This window comes from Centroberyx affinis, unplaced genomic scaffold (assembly GCF_046629955.1).
Source record: "Centroberyx affinis isolate AG114_WGS23_722 - 3 ecotype Tasmania unplaced genomic scaffold, CSIRO-AGI_Caff_v1 ptg002677l_1, whole genome shotgun sequence".
NCBI lineage: Eukaryota > Metazoa > Chordata > Actinopteri > Beryciformes > Berycidae > Centroberyx > Centroberyx affinis.
The window spans coordinates 532-17500 of NW_027280861.1; the positions used below are offsets into that span (position 1 = coordinate 532).

Genomic DNA, 16969 nt, shown 5'->3' on the forward strand with positions numbered 1-16969 from the left:
ATACAAATAAAGTTTATGGTATTATTATTATCATTATTATTATGCTTGCTTTAGCTTGAAATGCTTTCAATAAAAATGTAAAAAATAAATAAATAAATAAATACTGGGTGTGTCAGTCTAACTGGCTGGTTACTGGTTAGTTTCTTCCTGGTTTCTTCCTGGTTTCTGACTGGTTTCTGATGGTTTCTGATTGCTTTCTGACTGGTTTCTGATGGTTTCTGACTGGTTTCTGCCTGGTTTCTGATGGTTTCTGTCTGGTTTCTGTCTGGTTTCTGATGGTGTCTGGCTGGTTTCTGATGGTTTCTGATGGTTTCTGTCTGGTTTCTGATGGTTTCTGTCTGGTTTCTGCCTGGTTTCTGATGGTTTCTGTCTGGTTTCTGTCTGGTTTCTGATGGTGTCTGGCTGGTTTCTGATGGTTTCTGATGGTTTCTGTCTGGTTTCTGATGGTTTCTGCCTGGTTTCTGCCTGGTTTCTGATGGTTTCTGTCTGGTTTCTGTCTGGTTTCTGATGGTTTCTGTCTGGTTTCTGACTGGTTTCTGATGGTTTCTGACTGGTTTTTGCCTGGTTTTTGCCTGGTTTCTGCCTGGTTTCTGCCTCAGGTTACTCGGTGGGCTCGGTGGTCTCATCTGGCGGCGCTCAGCTCTTCGTCTCTGGAGCTCCGAGGTTCAACCACACCGGGAAGGTGATCGTCTTCACGCTGAGGAACACCGGGAACCTGACATCCTGCAGGGGCTGCTGGGACAGCAGGTCTCACACACACACACACACACACACACACACACAAGCATGTAGGTATTACTCCAGTGTGTGTGTCCACACATGTGGGACACATGGCCATCTGCATGACGATCCAGACTGTTGCCCCCGGCAACGGACTCCCAGTAAAACCAGGACCAACTACTGGGACAGACTACTGGTTTATAGAAAAGAGAGAGAGGCAGAGAGAGAAAGAAGGAAAGAGAATATTCTCTTCTCTTCTAGTTTACTCTTTATTCTATTTTGTTATATTATATTTGATTTATTTTCTTTCTATTCTGTTCTGTTCCAGATCGGGTCGTATTTCGGCAGCGAGTTGTGTTCCATGGACGTAGACGGAGACGGACAGACCGACATCCTGCTGGTGGCAGCACCCATGTTCTACAGCCAGGGCTGGGAGAGGGGGCGGGTCTACATCTACACCGTCACGCCGCAGGTAGTCTACATCTACACCGTCACACAGCAGGTGGTCTACATCTACACCGTCACACAGCAGGTGGTCTACATCTACACCGTCACACTGCAGGTAGTCTACATCTACACCGTCACACAGCAGGTGGTCTACATCTACACCGTCACACAGCAGGTGGTCTACATCTACACCGTCACACCGCAGGTAGTCTACATCTACACCGTCACACAGCAGGTGGTCTACATCTACACCGTCACACAGCAGGTGGTCTACATCTACACCGTCACACAGCAGGTGGTCTACATCTACACCGTCACACCGCAAGTAGTGAAAGGGAAACCAAACCAAACTGAACTGAACTGAACTGATCTCTCTCCAGAGTTCATTCATCCTCCAGGGAGCGCTGGAGGTCTCTGACCGCTCTCAGAACTCGCGGCTGGGTTCGGCGTTGGCCCAGATACCCGACATGAACGGAGACGGGTTCAGGGAGCTGGTGGTGGGAGCGCCGCTGGAGGACGACCACCAGGGGTCTTCTATGGCCAGGACAACACCATCCAACACCAATACAGACAGGTAACAGAGAATCAGTTCAAGCACCAATCTAACAAATACACAGGAATTAGTTTTGGTGAAGTTTTGAAAAGCAACCTGTAACTATAACAATGAATATTATACAACAGGTAGTTCCGACCAAGCAATCTGATTGGTCAACTAGACATTTAGAACGTGATCAAATCAGCATGACAGCACACCTAGCCGTGCTCATCACTAAAAATATTACTCCGCCATATTATCATACAATATATTTAAATATAACGCTACGCTAACTCTGTTCAGCCTTGATGTTCCAGACGCTCTGCCTCCTCCATCAGCTGTCCGGTGAGTCGGTGACACGGCGCTACTAGCTTAAAAATACATGTGAAGTTCACAGACGTAGCAGCTAAATCTGTCCATGGAAAAATTATTTTTTTCAGCAGATATCTTAGTTACAACAAGATTGAGCTAGCGAGGCAGTTTTGTGTTTATATGTGTGGTTTTTATTCAGTTTGGGAAATCCCACGATCTCTAGAAAGCATTAGCTCCAGTTGGCTGCTGACTCAACAGGGACAGAAATCACCTGTTGCAGGTCGTTACTAAGGCTCCGCCTACTTGCTGGAGCAGTAAACTAGGTTCCATTACATAGGAGTCTACTGACCTGACTGATTGTTTTCCAGTTATTAGTCAGACCCCATGAATTGCCCCACAATATGAATACATTTGGATTATATATTTTATTTTGTTGGTAACCATTTTATAATCGCAATATTACACTCGAGGGTGAGCTTTACCGTCATTATTGGCACTTCAATCAAATTGCTTAAATCAAATCATATTACCAATAATAGCTCACGACTACAACATTAATGCTAACATACACTTGGTAAGGCATTCTCAAGTCCAGCAAATATGCAAAACCTGATGGGCAACAGTGCTAAAAAGTTGCCTTAATGCGTTCACATTGCAACAGACTTGGTTGATGTGTCACTCGATTCTGACTGATTGTGGGTGGGCTATAGGCTCTGTGGGTGGGGCTATATGCTATGTGGGCGGGGCTATAGGTTCTGTGGGCGGGGATATGGGCTCTGTGGGTGGGGCTATATGTTCTGTGGGCGGGGCTATAGGTTCTGTGGGTGGGGATATAGGTTCTGTGGGTGGGGATATAGGTTCTGTGGGTGGGGCTATAGGTTCTGTGGGTGGGGATATAGGCTCTGTGGGTGGGGCTATATGTTCTGGGGGTGGGGCTCCAGTCTGCAGTGACAAAGTTTTGAACAGATTATGGACTTTGGTGTTGCCTTTCACAATGTGACGCTGCTTTAACAAGTGAAAGGTCACATGGTGTGCAGCAGGACTCCTCCCTCCTCTGTGGTGATAAAGGAGTTGGATGGTCTATCTAAACATGGTGAAAGGATCAAAACTAAATCCACACAATCCATATTAGTGCAGCGAGCCTCTAAACGAGCCGTTTGGACTTCCGTAACTTTGTGACGTCACAAAGGTTCGCTCATTATCATTTTGTGTGTTTTTTTCAAAGCGGTTGAGCGGTTGTCGTTGTTTATTACCGGAGAGTTTTCCCTACCTGTAGCCGCCGGGCCGCGGCGTCTCACGTTTCACTCTGGAAACGGTTAGCCGATGGGAACGGAGGGTCGTTAATATTAATGAGCCTTAAAGACAGGGAGACAGAAACGGCCTGTTCTTGGTAAGGCTCAGAGAGATGCTGGAAAATGAACGTGGAGAAATGGATTGAGAGTGTTTTTGGTTCATGACACCACACACACAGCTTTGAATGGACAGAAAGACACTAAATAAAACACGTAGAAGTGGAGAATATGGAGCTTTAACACAGCTAGCCAGCTACTGTTACTTAGGGGTAGCATTAGCCAAAAATAAAGTGTGAATGGCTGTAGTCCGTTTTGCACTTGGCAGGCAGGCTGAAATGAAATCACATCGGTACGGAAACAAGTGAGAAATCTGATTGGCTCTTGGCAGCTGATGACAGAGAAGTTTGTTGAGTTTGTTGAGTTTCTCAGCTCTGGAGGAGATGAAGGGACTTCTGGTGACTCGTGGATCACAAAGTTTTCTCATAGTTCGGGTTCTGGTTGTTCTGTTCACTTCACACACAGAGCGAGAATCCAACAAAGGTAAAATTTCCTCTAATCTGGTTTTATTTTTTCTGAACAGATAGGAAAAACATTTATCTGTCCTCATCTTCTGCTCCTGGAGGCTCATGGGAAACTCATGGGTTTGGTCTGAAGGCAGGAAGCAGGAAGGAGTTTCTATAAGGAAGTGAAGCAGAGGAATTAATCCAGATCCAACAAACCAGGCAGCAACCGAAAATATTATTTATACTCCCTCTCTCTCTCCTCTCTCTCCCTCCTCTCTCTCTGTCTACCTCTCTCTCTCTCTCCTCTCTCTCCCTCCTCTCTCTCTGTCTACCTCTCTCTGTCTACCTCTCTCTCTCTCTCTCTCTCTCTCTCCCCTCTCTCTCTCTCTCTCCTCTCTCTCCTCTCTCTCTCTCTCTCTCTCTCTCTCTCCTCTCTCTCCCTCTCTCTCCTCTCTCTCTCTCTCCCTCTCTCTCCTCTCTCTGTCTCTCTCTGTCTCTCTCCCTCCTCTCTCTCTCTCCCTCTTCTCTCTCTCCCTCCTCTCTCCCTCTCTCTCTCTCTCTCCTCTCTCTCCCTCTCTCTCCTCTCTCTCTCTCCTCTCTCTCCCTCTCTCTCCTCTCTCTCTCTCTCCCTCTCTCTCCTCTCTCTGTCTCTCTCTCTCTCTCTCTCTCTCTCTCTCCTCTCTCTCCCTCTCTCTCCTCTCTCTCTCTCTCCCTCTCTCTCCTCTCTCTGTCTCTCTCTGTCTCTCTCCCTCCTCTCTCTCTCTCCCTCTTCTCTCTCTCCCTCCTCTCTCCCTCTCTCTCTCTCTCTCCTCTCTCTCCCTCTCTCTCCTCTCTCTCTCTCCCTCTCTCTCCCTCTCTCTCCTCTCTCTCTCTCTCCCTCTCTCTCCTCTCTCTCTCTCTCCCTCTCTCTCCTCTCTCTGTCTCTCTCTCTCTCTCTCTCTCCCTCCTCTCTCTCTCTCTCTCCCTCCTCTCTCTCTCTCTCTCTCTCTCCCTCCTCTCTCTCTCTCTCTCTCTCTCTCTCTCTCTCTCTCCAGAGACTGTCTGCAGCCGGTCTCTCTGCAGGTCTTCAGTATTTCGGTCGGAGTCTTCATGGTGTTTTGGACGTTAACGCAGACGGACTGGTGGACCTGGCAGTGGGAGCACTGGGAGCTGTGGCCATCATCTGGTCAGACACACACACACACACACACACACACACACACACACACACACACACACACACACACACACACACACACACACACCCCGTCCTGATGCCGTCCTGTCTCCTCAGGTCTCGGGGTGTGGTGCGGATTCAGGCCCAGTTGACCCTTTGAACCCGAGAAGGTGAACGTCTTCAACAGAGACTGTCGGCGGGGGGGAAGGAGGTCACCTGCATGTCCGCCACCGTCTGCCTGAGCCTCCAGGCCACCGCCAGGGAAGACCAGGACATCGGTACGTATGAGCAGAGACAGATCCTGAGACAGATCCCGAGACAGATCCTGAGACAGATCCCGAGACAGATCCTGAATCAGATCCCGAGACAGATCCCGAGACAGATCCCGAGACAGATCCTGAGATAGATACCGAGACAGATCCCGAATCAGATCCTGAGACAGATCCCGAGACAGATCCCGAATCAGATCCCGAATCAGATCCCGAATCAGATCCTGAGACAGATCCCGAGACAGATCCCGAATCAGATCCCGAATCAGATCCCGAATCAGATCCCGAATCAGATCTGAATCAGATCCTGCAGCTCCATCAAGCTGCAGGATAAATGAAGGAAAGAGAATCAGATCCTTCAGCTCGCTGTGGGTGTGTTTGATTTTCCATCCTGTCCTGATCTGCCGGGTGGATCTGAGCGTCCAGATGTTTTAACTGTCTGTCCCGGTCTCTCTCCCGGTCTCTCTCCCGATCTCTGTCCCGGTCTCTGTCCCGGTCTCTGTCCCGGTCTCTCTCCCGATCTCTGTCCCGGTCTCTGTCCGGTCTCTCTCCCGGTCTCTCTCCCGGTCTCTGTCCCGGTCTCTGTCCCGGTCTCTGTCCCGGTCTCTGTCCCGGTCTCTCTCCCGATCTCTGTCCCGGTCTCTGTCCCGGTCTCTGTCCCGGTCTCTCTCCCGGTCTCTCTCCCGGTCTCTGTCCCGGTCTCTGTCCCGGTCTCTCTCCCGGTCTCTGTCCCGGTCTCTGTCCCGGTCTCTGTCCCGGTCTCTCCCTCGCTGCAGCCTTGCTGTCGTGTCTCTGTGTCTCTCAGACTAATTGGGTTCAGATGTGGCCGGGCGGACGGAAAGCTCTGACATGCTAACCCCCCCCCCCCCCCCCCCCCCCCCCCCTCCCTTCATACCTTCCGCTCTTTCTCTCCATCAACTTCTCATCTTTCCCCATCTGGACTGGATTAGACACAGGAGTTCACACACACACACACACACACACACACACACACACACACACACACACACACACAAATTCAAACGCAGACAACAGACTGTGTTTGTCTACAGTTTTTAAACTAGAAGACAGCAGTTTATTGATTAAATCAGAAGCCTCATCAGATTTATTTTCTTTACGTTCAGATCGTTAGTAAAACTGCTGACGTGTCGTTTCTGTGTCACAGCAGCTGACCTCGGCTCATAAATCACAAGCCGACTTCATTTAAACATGAGAATGAGCTCAGTCAGTCTCAGTGTGAGTCACAGCATGAAGACCGGCATGTGACAGAAGAATCAAACACAACCATGGAAAATTATTTTAGAAAATGGCATCAGCTGTTTGGTTCTTCATGTATTTTAACTGGACTGAGTTTACAATAAATCAGCTGATTGCTGCCCATACAGCCGATATGTCTGATCAGTTTCATCACAAATCTCCATCAGTGTCTCCATGATGGAGGAACAGTGTGAACTGTGTGTTAGTGAATAAAGTGTAAATGTGTGTGAAGCAGCTGAGTCAGCTTGTTGTGGTGTGGCTGTAGATCCATTCAGTAACGTTCTCAGTAAAAGTGAATAGTGTGATAAGGTGGATTTGTTTCCAATGTAGGTTCCTGTGACACAGTAAACTGTCTTGTCTTTAGCCCTAGTCTCTACTCCAAAACATGAAGAGTTGGAGCTTGAGAAGAGTCAGCTCAGTTAACCTGAACAAACTGTTAGCTAGCTAACTAGCCAGCAAACACACTGATGTTAATGTCAACATGCTAACGCTAGCTGCTACTAGCTACGTAGCTAGTGTGCTAATCAGATGTGTTAACAAGACAGTGATGGTCAGCTGACCAGATGCTATGGTTAGCTAGCAAACAGACATGTGACACAAGTCATTTGGTCCAAGTCTCAAGCAAGTCCCAAGTCATTTTTTCTTGGGCAAGTCAAGTCAAGTGAAGACAAGTCAAGTCACAGGTTATGTCAGTTCAAGTCGAGTCGAGTCCTTAGTTAAGGCAAGTCAAGTCCAAGTCAAGTCACTTTTTTTTTTTTACGTTAGCTAGCTACAGAGCTGTGAGAGAACAGATTGTATGTGGCTAACGCTAACGTTAGCTAACATCGGCCTCACAGACTCTCACCGATCTGAACGAGTCTTCAGATGAGGAACAGAGTTTGTTGTAGTCTGGCTGTCAGAAGTCTTTGATGAAAAGGTCTTCATTCAGCAGTTCACCTTTTTCCTTCACATGTGACATTTTTGAATCTGAAAGTGCTGATGATGATCTGATCTGATCCATAGAGCGTATGAAGATCTGATCATAGAGCGTGAAATACCAAACAGTCTAGAGCGGGAGGATGTGACGACTAACAAGAGCTTCGTGTTGAAAAAATCATCAGGTAGCGAGGAGCTTGACTGACAGGTTCGTCGTCCAATCAGGACGAGGCCATTCCCAGTGTGCGCTCGCACACCGGGTCACGTCACACTACAGACACTAATGTGAACATCGACAACATTGAACATTTTAATATTTTATATTCAATATTTAACTGAAAACATAAAATGAACACAAACGAGTCATTCGAGTCATCGTGTCTCAAGTCAAGTCACGAGTCTTTAACTTCCAAGTCCAAATTGGTCTCAAGTCATTTATTTTCTGTCAAGTCAAGTTGCAAGTCATCAAACAGCGACTCGAGTCGACTGGAGTCCGAGTCACAGTGACTGGAGTCCACATCTCTGCTAGCTAACTAGCTGACATCTAAACACTAAATCAATCAGATGGATCAGTGATGAAATGATCAGATCAGTTCAGTCAGAAACAGCTGAGGACTGGGAGGAAAAAACCTTCAGATGGGCCAGATGTCCTCAGGTCCTCTGCCACAATTCTCAAATACTGTATTCCAATAATTCAAACAAGTGCAGTAGAGTTCAATATGAAATAGGTTTACTGAAAAATCAAAACGAGCACACGTAAACCGAGTTGGATCATGATTTAACTAACTTGATTTCTGTTTATACATCCTTTTATATTCTTTAATACGCCCCACCTTTTGTGGGGTTTAATAACAGATACCTCCTTCAATAACTCCCCTAACTTTCCTTCATCATAATACATCATTATTTTTAATTGCTACTTCTGCTTGGTGTCAATGTAACCTCAAATTCTGATAAAAATACAGGTGTTGTGATTTCACACATTCAATATAAAAGCTCTACCCTAGAAATACGTACATAATCAAATAATGATGTTAACGTGACCTTAAATTCTGATAAAATAATGGTGTTCTCATAACCTCAAACATTCAATAAAAAGTTCTAATCTAGAAATATGTACACAATCAAAAATGGTGTCAATATACTTCTCATTAAAAACACTGACATCATATGCTTGTTAGCTATAATCATCAACATCCCTGTATACTGGATATCATACTAATTAAACATTCATGCAGGTCAAAATCTCCCACAGGACCTCCAAGATGGCCGCCTCTCTATGTGTAAACTGATACAGTCGACTGTCTGTTGTCTCTCTCTCTCTCATCACACTGTTTATATATCAGTCTGTTGCCCCCCCCCCCCCCCCCCCCCCCCCCCCCCCCCCCCCCCCAGGTGTGTGGTACAGTCTGCTGTTGGATGAGCGGCGTTTCCCTCCCAGAGCGATCCTGGATCAGTCGGACAGAGCGGATCCGGTCCGGAGTTTCTCTCTGCGGGTCGGAGCTCAGCGCTGCGAACGCCTCGGCTTCTCCGTCCAGGTCAGACCGATCGATAAATACTGGATCAATACTTTCAATCTTTAGTGCAGAGTATAACTAGGAGTAAAGGAAAAATCCACCCCAAAACACTTAGCTGTTGAAGTCGTAGTGATGATGTCATCTCTCCCTCCATTCAGTTTGTTTTATTTTTCTTCTTCGTGGGTATCTGGCCGCCGTCCCATAACCGAAAGGTCAGGGGTTTGAATCCCTCAGCCACTACTGCTGAGGTGTCCATGAGCAAGACGCTGAACACAGCCTGTCAATAACACACTCACACACACACACACTCACACACACACTCACACACACACACACACACACACTCACACACACACTCACACACACTCACACACACACACACACTCACACACACACACACACACACACAGCGTGGCTGACCGTCTCCCTGGTCCCAGCAGGAGACGACAGATTACGGCCGTCCCATAGTGGTCGTCATGGAGACGGGGCTGCAGAACCCAGACGACGGTCCGGTGCTGGACCCGGACCGGCCGAGCCGCTTCAGGACCGAGGTCAGGACGCTCACATTCACAGAGAACGCCTGAACGCATCGCATCCACAACCTGTGACCTGTTTATATCCAACATGAAAGGACCATCAGAGCGGACCGAGGCGTGTGTCATGTGACTGTGATGTCACGGGTTGTCACATGTCACCTCATGTCTCTCTCCACTGTGAAAACAAAATCCATTTTAAAATGATGTCACACCACAATCAGGCGGGGGGTAAACACAGTGATCGGTACTGATCAATAACCCTATCAACCCCACAGATACATCAGTCTGTCTGTCTGCAACCTGTCAGTCTGACTTTCTGTCTGTCTGTCTGTCTCTCTGTCTGCCTGTCTGTCTCTCTGTCTGTCTCTCTGTCTGTCTGTCTGTCTGTCTGTCTGTCTCTCTGTCTGCAACCTGTCTGACTGTCTGTCTGTTTGTCTCTCTGTCTGTCTGTCTGTCTGCAACCTGTCTGACTGTCTGTCTGTTTGTCTCTCTGTCTGTCTGTCTCTCTGTCTGCCTGTCTGTCTCTCTGTCTGTCTCTCTGTCTGTCTGTCTGACTGTCTGACTGTCTGTCTCTCTGTCTGTCTGTCTGTCTGTCTGTCTGTCTGCAACCTGTCTGACTGTCTGTCTGTTTGTCTCTCTGTCTGTCTGTCTGTCTGTCTGTCTGTCTGTCTGTCTCTCTGTCTGTCTGTCTGTCTGCAACCTGTCTGACTGTCTGTCTGTTTGTCTCTCTGTCTGTCTGTCTGTCTGTCTGTCTGTCTGTCTGTCTGTCTGTCTGTCTGCAACCTGTCTGACTGTCTGTCTGTTTGTCTCTCTGTCTGTCTGTTTGTCTCTCTGTCTGTCTCTCTGTCTGCCTGTCTGTCTCTCTGTCTGCCTGTCTGTCTCTCTGTCTGTCTGTCTGTCTGTCTGTCAGACTGAACTGACCCTTCTCTCTTGCCGTAGCTTCCCTTCTGGAACGGCTGTGAGCAGGAGGAGATCTGCGTCCCAGACCTGGTCCTGCAGAGCCACACAGACCTGCTGGAGCTCAGGTGAGGGAGCAGCTTCACCTGTCTGTCTGTCTGCTGCAACCTGTCTGTCTGTCTGTCTGAGGAAGATGAGTATGAAGCCTTATGGGTTTGGTTGGTCCGTAAAGGTCTTCCTCGTGGGCTAAGTTTCATCATGGCTGCTGTGCTGTATATTCCTCCGAGCTCTTCAGCGACTGCCAAACCAAACACACTAATCACACAGTGTCTGGATCGTTGCCTTGGCAACACTGAACGCAATTACCGCATGCTGCAGTTGTCATTCTTGGGGACACGAATAGGTACAAGTCTGAAACCATCTGCATCAGACATGGACTGAAACAAGTTGTGGCCGGTCAACTTGATTCAATTTTGACCAACATTTCTTCCATGTATGAGGGTTAGGGTTAGGGTTAGGGTTAGGGTTAGGGTTAGGGTTAGGGTTAGGGTTAGGGTTAGGGTTAGGCCCCCTGTTGGCTCTTCTGACCATCAACCATCATGTGGAATGCTGACACATGGCCCTCCAAGCCCACAGTACATGAAACGCTCACCTGAGGCAATGAGGCAGCTGGGTCTTCTTATGAACACTACTGATTTTTCCCCCATTCATGAGGCCACTGACCCTGAGGTTAAGGTTATGGCCTTCACTTCCACTATTGGGTCCATCTTGAATAAAGCTATCCCACTAAAGAGAGTCTCAATTATTAACAATGACAAGCCCTGGATGACTGTGCAAATTAAAAATCTGATAAAAGAGAGACAGCATGTGTTTTGCTCTGGCGACAAAACTGCCTACAGAAATCTGCAATCAACTATTGTCAAAAAAATCAAGAGTGCCAAACAGCAAGACAAGAATGAGGTGGAGGAGCTGCGGTCCAGTGGTTCAAGTCTGTTAAAGCACTTATGGGGATGGATGATGATGGGCCAGCTGTGGTACCACAAGACCCCAACATCTTACAGTGTGACTGTGACACTCTGGCCAAGCATTTTGCTTCAGTATGGGACCAAGTGGACCGTTCTGTCCCATCTGAGGCGGATGTTACTCACAAGCTGGCAAGTGGTGCCATACCTCTCCTGAGCATTGGGCTAAAGGTCGGGCTAAGGTTAAAGCTAGACTCAACAAAGTCAATGCGAGGAAGGCAGCCGGACCTGACTGCATTCCCTCTTGGGTATTAAAGACTTTTCATGAAGATTTGGCGCCTGCGTTATGTGATGTCTTTAATACATGTATCCAACACAATATTTTCCCAAATCAATGGAAAGAAGCCTTGGTCAAAGCTGTTCCCAAAAAAGCAAAGCCCAGCTTTCCAGCTGACTACCATCAAATTTCTTTAGTCAGTTGTGTTGGCAGAGTGTATGAAGGGGTCCTTCCTAAGGGATGCCCTTCTGGAGGACACAAATTCCAAAATTGCTCCATCACAACATGGGTTTATGGCTAATAGATCAACTGTCACTGCTCTGATCCAGATCCTGCAATGCTGGCACGAAGCACTCAATGACAACCCCAAAATGGACGTTCATGCTGTTTTTGTTGATTTCTCTCTTTTGACACATTAAAGCACTGTCAGTCGCTTCATACACTGGCTGACATGTCTGTCAGACGTCCCCTTTGGCTCACTGTTAGGAGCTATCTGAGTGACAGAGAGCAAAGGGTCCAGTGGGGTTCCTGTGTGTCTGATCCCTGTGCAATACCAGCCGGGGTCCCCAGGGGGGGCTACTGTCCCCATTGCTCTTTGTTATTTGCATCAACAGCCTGGATTCACGTCTGCCTCCTTCTGTTATCCCTGTGAAATATGCCGATGACCTTACAGTCACAGAGCTCCTGATGGGGTCTCTACCTGGCCTGGCTCAGAAGGCCTTGGATTCTGTGGTTGAATGGGGACAAGGTGACATGGATATGCTAATCAGTGTCAGGAGACAGGACATCCCCTCTCCACCGCCTCCAACAATTTCTGGACAAAACATCAGTAGCGTCTCCACCTTTAAGCTGCTCAGAGTTCAGATATCATCTGATTTGTCATGGGACGCCCATGTTAAGTTTACGCTCTCAAAGACACGGCCAAGGATCAGAAGAGCCGGTCTTCCTGACCTTCATCTGTCCAGTCCTTCAGTGTGCCAGCCCAGTTTGGGGACAGAAGGCCTCTCTGAGGAGCCGGAGCGGGTGCAGAAGCGATGCTGCAGGATTGTCCATCGTTGAGTGACAGGTGTGATGAGGCCCTGCAGACCCTCACCAACAGGCTCATGGTAGCTCCTCCCCCCTCCTGGGGTTCTGGTTGCAGCCTCAGCACCCGCTCACTCCCTTCGCCTGTGCAGGGAACCAAAACACATGAACTCTCCTTTATTCCTCGTGCTCTTAAATTGTTTTTTAAATGACCTATTTAAATGACCTACTTATTTTAGGGTTTATGTTATTAATTTCAAGCTTCTGCTTATGATGTTGATCGCTGTAATGTCTGACGCATTTCAGGCTTGTTGTTTAAAAACTGTTTTTTTCTGCCTTGTCAAACTTTAATAAATGAAACTGAACCTGTCTGACCCAGATCCCGTTCCTGTCTCCCACAGTCAGTTCTGCGGCGGGGGGGCGGGGTCCGGCTGGTCTGTGTGCCGGCGCCACAGACAGGGGGCGGAGCTCCGCCCACAGGAGGCGGAGCTCCGCCCCCTGTCTGTGGTGGAGTCGGGCCGCAGGAGGCTGGTGGTGTTCGCCCGCCTGGAGAACCAGGGAGAGAACGCCTACGGAGCCTCCATCCACATCTCCACCTCCCCCAACCTGCTGTTCTCCAGCCTCATCGTGAAGGTGACCTGTCTGTCTGCTACCTGTCTGTCTGCTGCTGCTACCTGTCTGTCTGCTGCTACCTGTCTGTCTGTCTGTCTGTCTGCTACCTGTCTGTCTGCTGCTACCTGTCTGTCTGCTGCTACCTGTATGTCTGCTGCTGCTACCTGTCTGTCTGCTGCAACCTGTCTGTCTGCTGCTGCTACCTGTCTGTTTGCTGCTACCTGTCTGTCTGCTGCTGCTACCTGTCTGTCTGTCTGTCTGCTACCTGTCTGTCTGCTGCTACCTGTCTGTCTGACTGCTGCTACCTGTCTGTCTGCTGCTGCTACCTGTCTGTCTGTCTGTCTGCTACCTGTCTGTCTGCTGCTACCTGTCTGTCTGACTGCTGCTACCTGTCTGTCTGCTGCTGCTACCTGTCTGTCTGTCTGTCTGCTACCTGTCTGTCTGCTGCTACCTGTCTGTCTGTCTGCTGCTACCTGTCTGTCTGCTGCTGCTCCCTGTCTGTCTGTCTGCTGCAACCTGTCTGTCTGCTGCTGCAACCTGTCTGCTGCTGCAACCTGTCTGTCTGTCTGCTGCTACCTGTCTGTCTGCTGCTACCTGTCTGTCTGCTGCTGCTACCTGTCTGTCTGTCTGCTGCTACCTGTCTGTCTGTCTGTCTGTCTGCTACCTGTCTGTCTGCTGCTACCTGTCTGTCTGCTGCAACCTGACTGTCTGTCTGCTGCTACCTGTCTGTCTGTCTGCTGCTACCTGTCTGTCTGTCTGCTGCTACCTGTCTGTCTGCTGCTGCTACCTGTCTGTCTGTCTGCTGCTACCTGTCTGTCTGCTACTACCTGTCTGTCTGTCTGCTACTACCTGTCTCTCTGTCTGTCTGCTACCTGTCTGTCTGCTGCTACCTGTCTGTCTGCTGCAACCTGTCTGTCTGTCTGCTGCTAGCTTTCTGTCTGTCTGCTGCTACCTGTCTGTCTGCTGCTACCTGTCTGTCTGCTGCTGCAACCTGTCTTCTGCTACCTGTCTGTCTGTCTGCTGCAACCTGTCTGGCTGCTGCAACCTGTCTGTCTGCAGCAGCACAGCTCCATTAAATCTTTAAAGGAATTTAACATTTTGACATTTTAATTTGAATAACTTAGAGAACTGCCTCTCTGTCCTTTATCAGCTCATAAAGCTTTGAAGTGTTAGCATGAGCAGCGACAGCCAGCATGACTGAACAGACAGAGAGAAGAGAAACTCCAAGCTCCGCCCACACTGTGTGATTGACAGGTGATCTGTGTGAAGTGCAGTGCAGAAACACCACAGTGAGGCTGAGGGAGGAAGATGGAGACTGAAGAAAAGAGCAGGATTACTGCTTCGTCCAGGTTTAATAACAGCAGCTCTCTCACTAACTAACCAATCACAGCTCAGATCAGAATGACAAGCATCAGGTGTAAGATCAGATCAGATCAGATCAGATCAGATCAGAGGTTCAGGGAGGCAGACCGGGTTAAAACCTGAACCAGGTGTTGCTCAAGCTGCTTCATCCTCCAGGGAGCTGTGCAGACTTCAATATGATGGAACATGAAAGAATATGAATGTGTCTGAATATTCTGCAGAACAAACACAACGGATCTCATGGTGTCCACAGCACATTTTAACAAACATCTACATCTGATACAATTAGGCCCCTCCCCTTTCCCCACAGGACCAATCAGACATTCAGATTGAGTGCCACTCTGATGACAGACTGGCCAATCAGAGGAGCTGTAACATCAGCGCTCCGTTCATGAGATCCTTGGCCCAGGTAGGTGCTGCTGGAACAGACTGCTACCTATAAACCACTAATATACACTACTGATAATACACTACCGATAATACACTACCGATAATACACTACCGATAATACACTACGGATAATACACTACCGATAATACACTACCGATAATACACTACGGATAATACACTACCGATAATACACTACGGATAATACACTACGGATAATACACTACTGATAATACACTATGGATAATACACTACTGATAATACACTATGGATAATACACTACTGATAATACACTACCGATAATACACTATGGATAATACACTACGGATAATACACTACCGATAATACACTATGGATAATACACTACCGATAATACACTATGGATAATACACTACCGATAATACACTATGGATAATACACTACTGATAATACACTACCGATAATACACTATGGATAATACACTATGGATAATACACTACCGATAATACACTATGGATAATACACTACGGATAATACACTATGGATAATACACTACCGATAATACACTATGGATAATACACTATAGATAATACACTACCGATAATACACTACCGATAATACACTACGGATAATACACTACGGATAATACACTACTGATAATACACTATGGATAATACACTACTGATAATACACTACGGATAATACACTATGGATAATACACTACTGATAATACACTACTGATAATACACTAATGATAATACACTACCGATAATACACTACGGATAATACACTACTGATAATACACTACGGATAATACACTACTGATAATACACTATGGATAATACACTATGGATAATACACTACTGATAATACACTATGGATAATACACTACTGATAATACACTACTGATAATGCACTATGGATAATACACTACTGATAATACACTACTGATAATACACTAATGATAATACACTACTGATAATACACTACTGATACTAGACTACTGATAATACACTACTGATAATACACTATGGATAATACACTACTGATAATACACTATGGATAATACACTACTGATAATACACTATGGATAATACACTACGGATAATACACTACTGATAATACACTACTGATAATACACTAATGATAATACACTACTGATAATACACTACTGATACTAGACTACTGATAATAGACTACTGATAATACACTACTGATAATACACTAATGATAATACACTAATGATAATACACTACTGATAATACACTACTGATACTAGACTACTGATAATACACTACTGATAATACACTACTGATAATACACTAATGATAATACACTACTGATAATACACTACTGATACTAGACTACTGATAATACACTACTGATAATACACTACTGATAATAGACTATTGATAATACACTACTGATACTAGACTACTGATAATACACTACTGATAATACACTACTGATAATACACTACTGATACTACACTACTGATAATACACTACTGATAATACACTAATGATAATACACTAATGATAATACACTACTGATACTAGACTACTGATAATACACTACTGATAATAGACTATTGATAATACACTACTGATACTAGACTACTGATAATACACTACTGATAATAGACTATTGATAATACACTACTGATACTAGACTACTGATAATAGACTAGTCCCATCTATCTACCCACTGAATTTTAATTTCCCAGCTTCCTATCTCCCTTCCTACCTCCTCACCTCCTCACCTACTTTACCTCTCTCCCTCTCTGTCTTTCTACCTATCTACTTACACTCATATCTAATTCTTCACTATCTACTGTAGTGTAATAATGCATCTATGGGCAGCAAACTCTCCTTTTTCTCACTATTTCTTCAAACATCACAACAGACACATAGTGTAGCAGCTAATTGCATTTTTGCAGGAAAATCTTCACAAGTGGAAAGAAGTACCAAAATTGGTCACGCAAAAATCAAGATGGCTGCCACTTTTCCAA

General features: G+C 46.6%; 1 pseudogene; it reads left to right on the top strand.

The window, feature by feature from the left end:
• Window positions 1-599: 599 nt before the first annotated feature.
• The window catches only part of LOC139657397 (integrin alpha-11-like), a 24391-nt pseudogene continuing 8021 nt past the window's right edge, over window positions 600-16969 (top strand).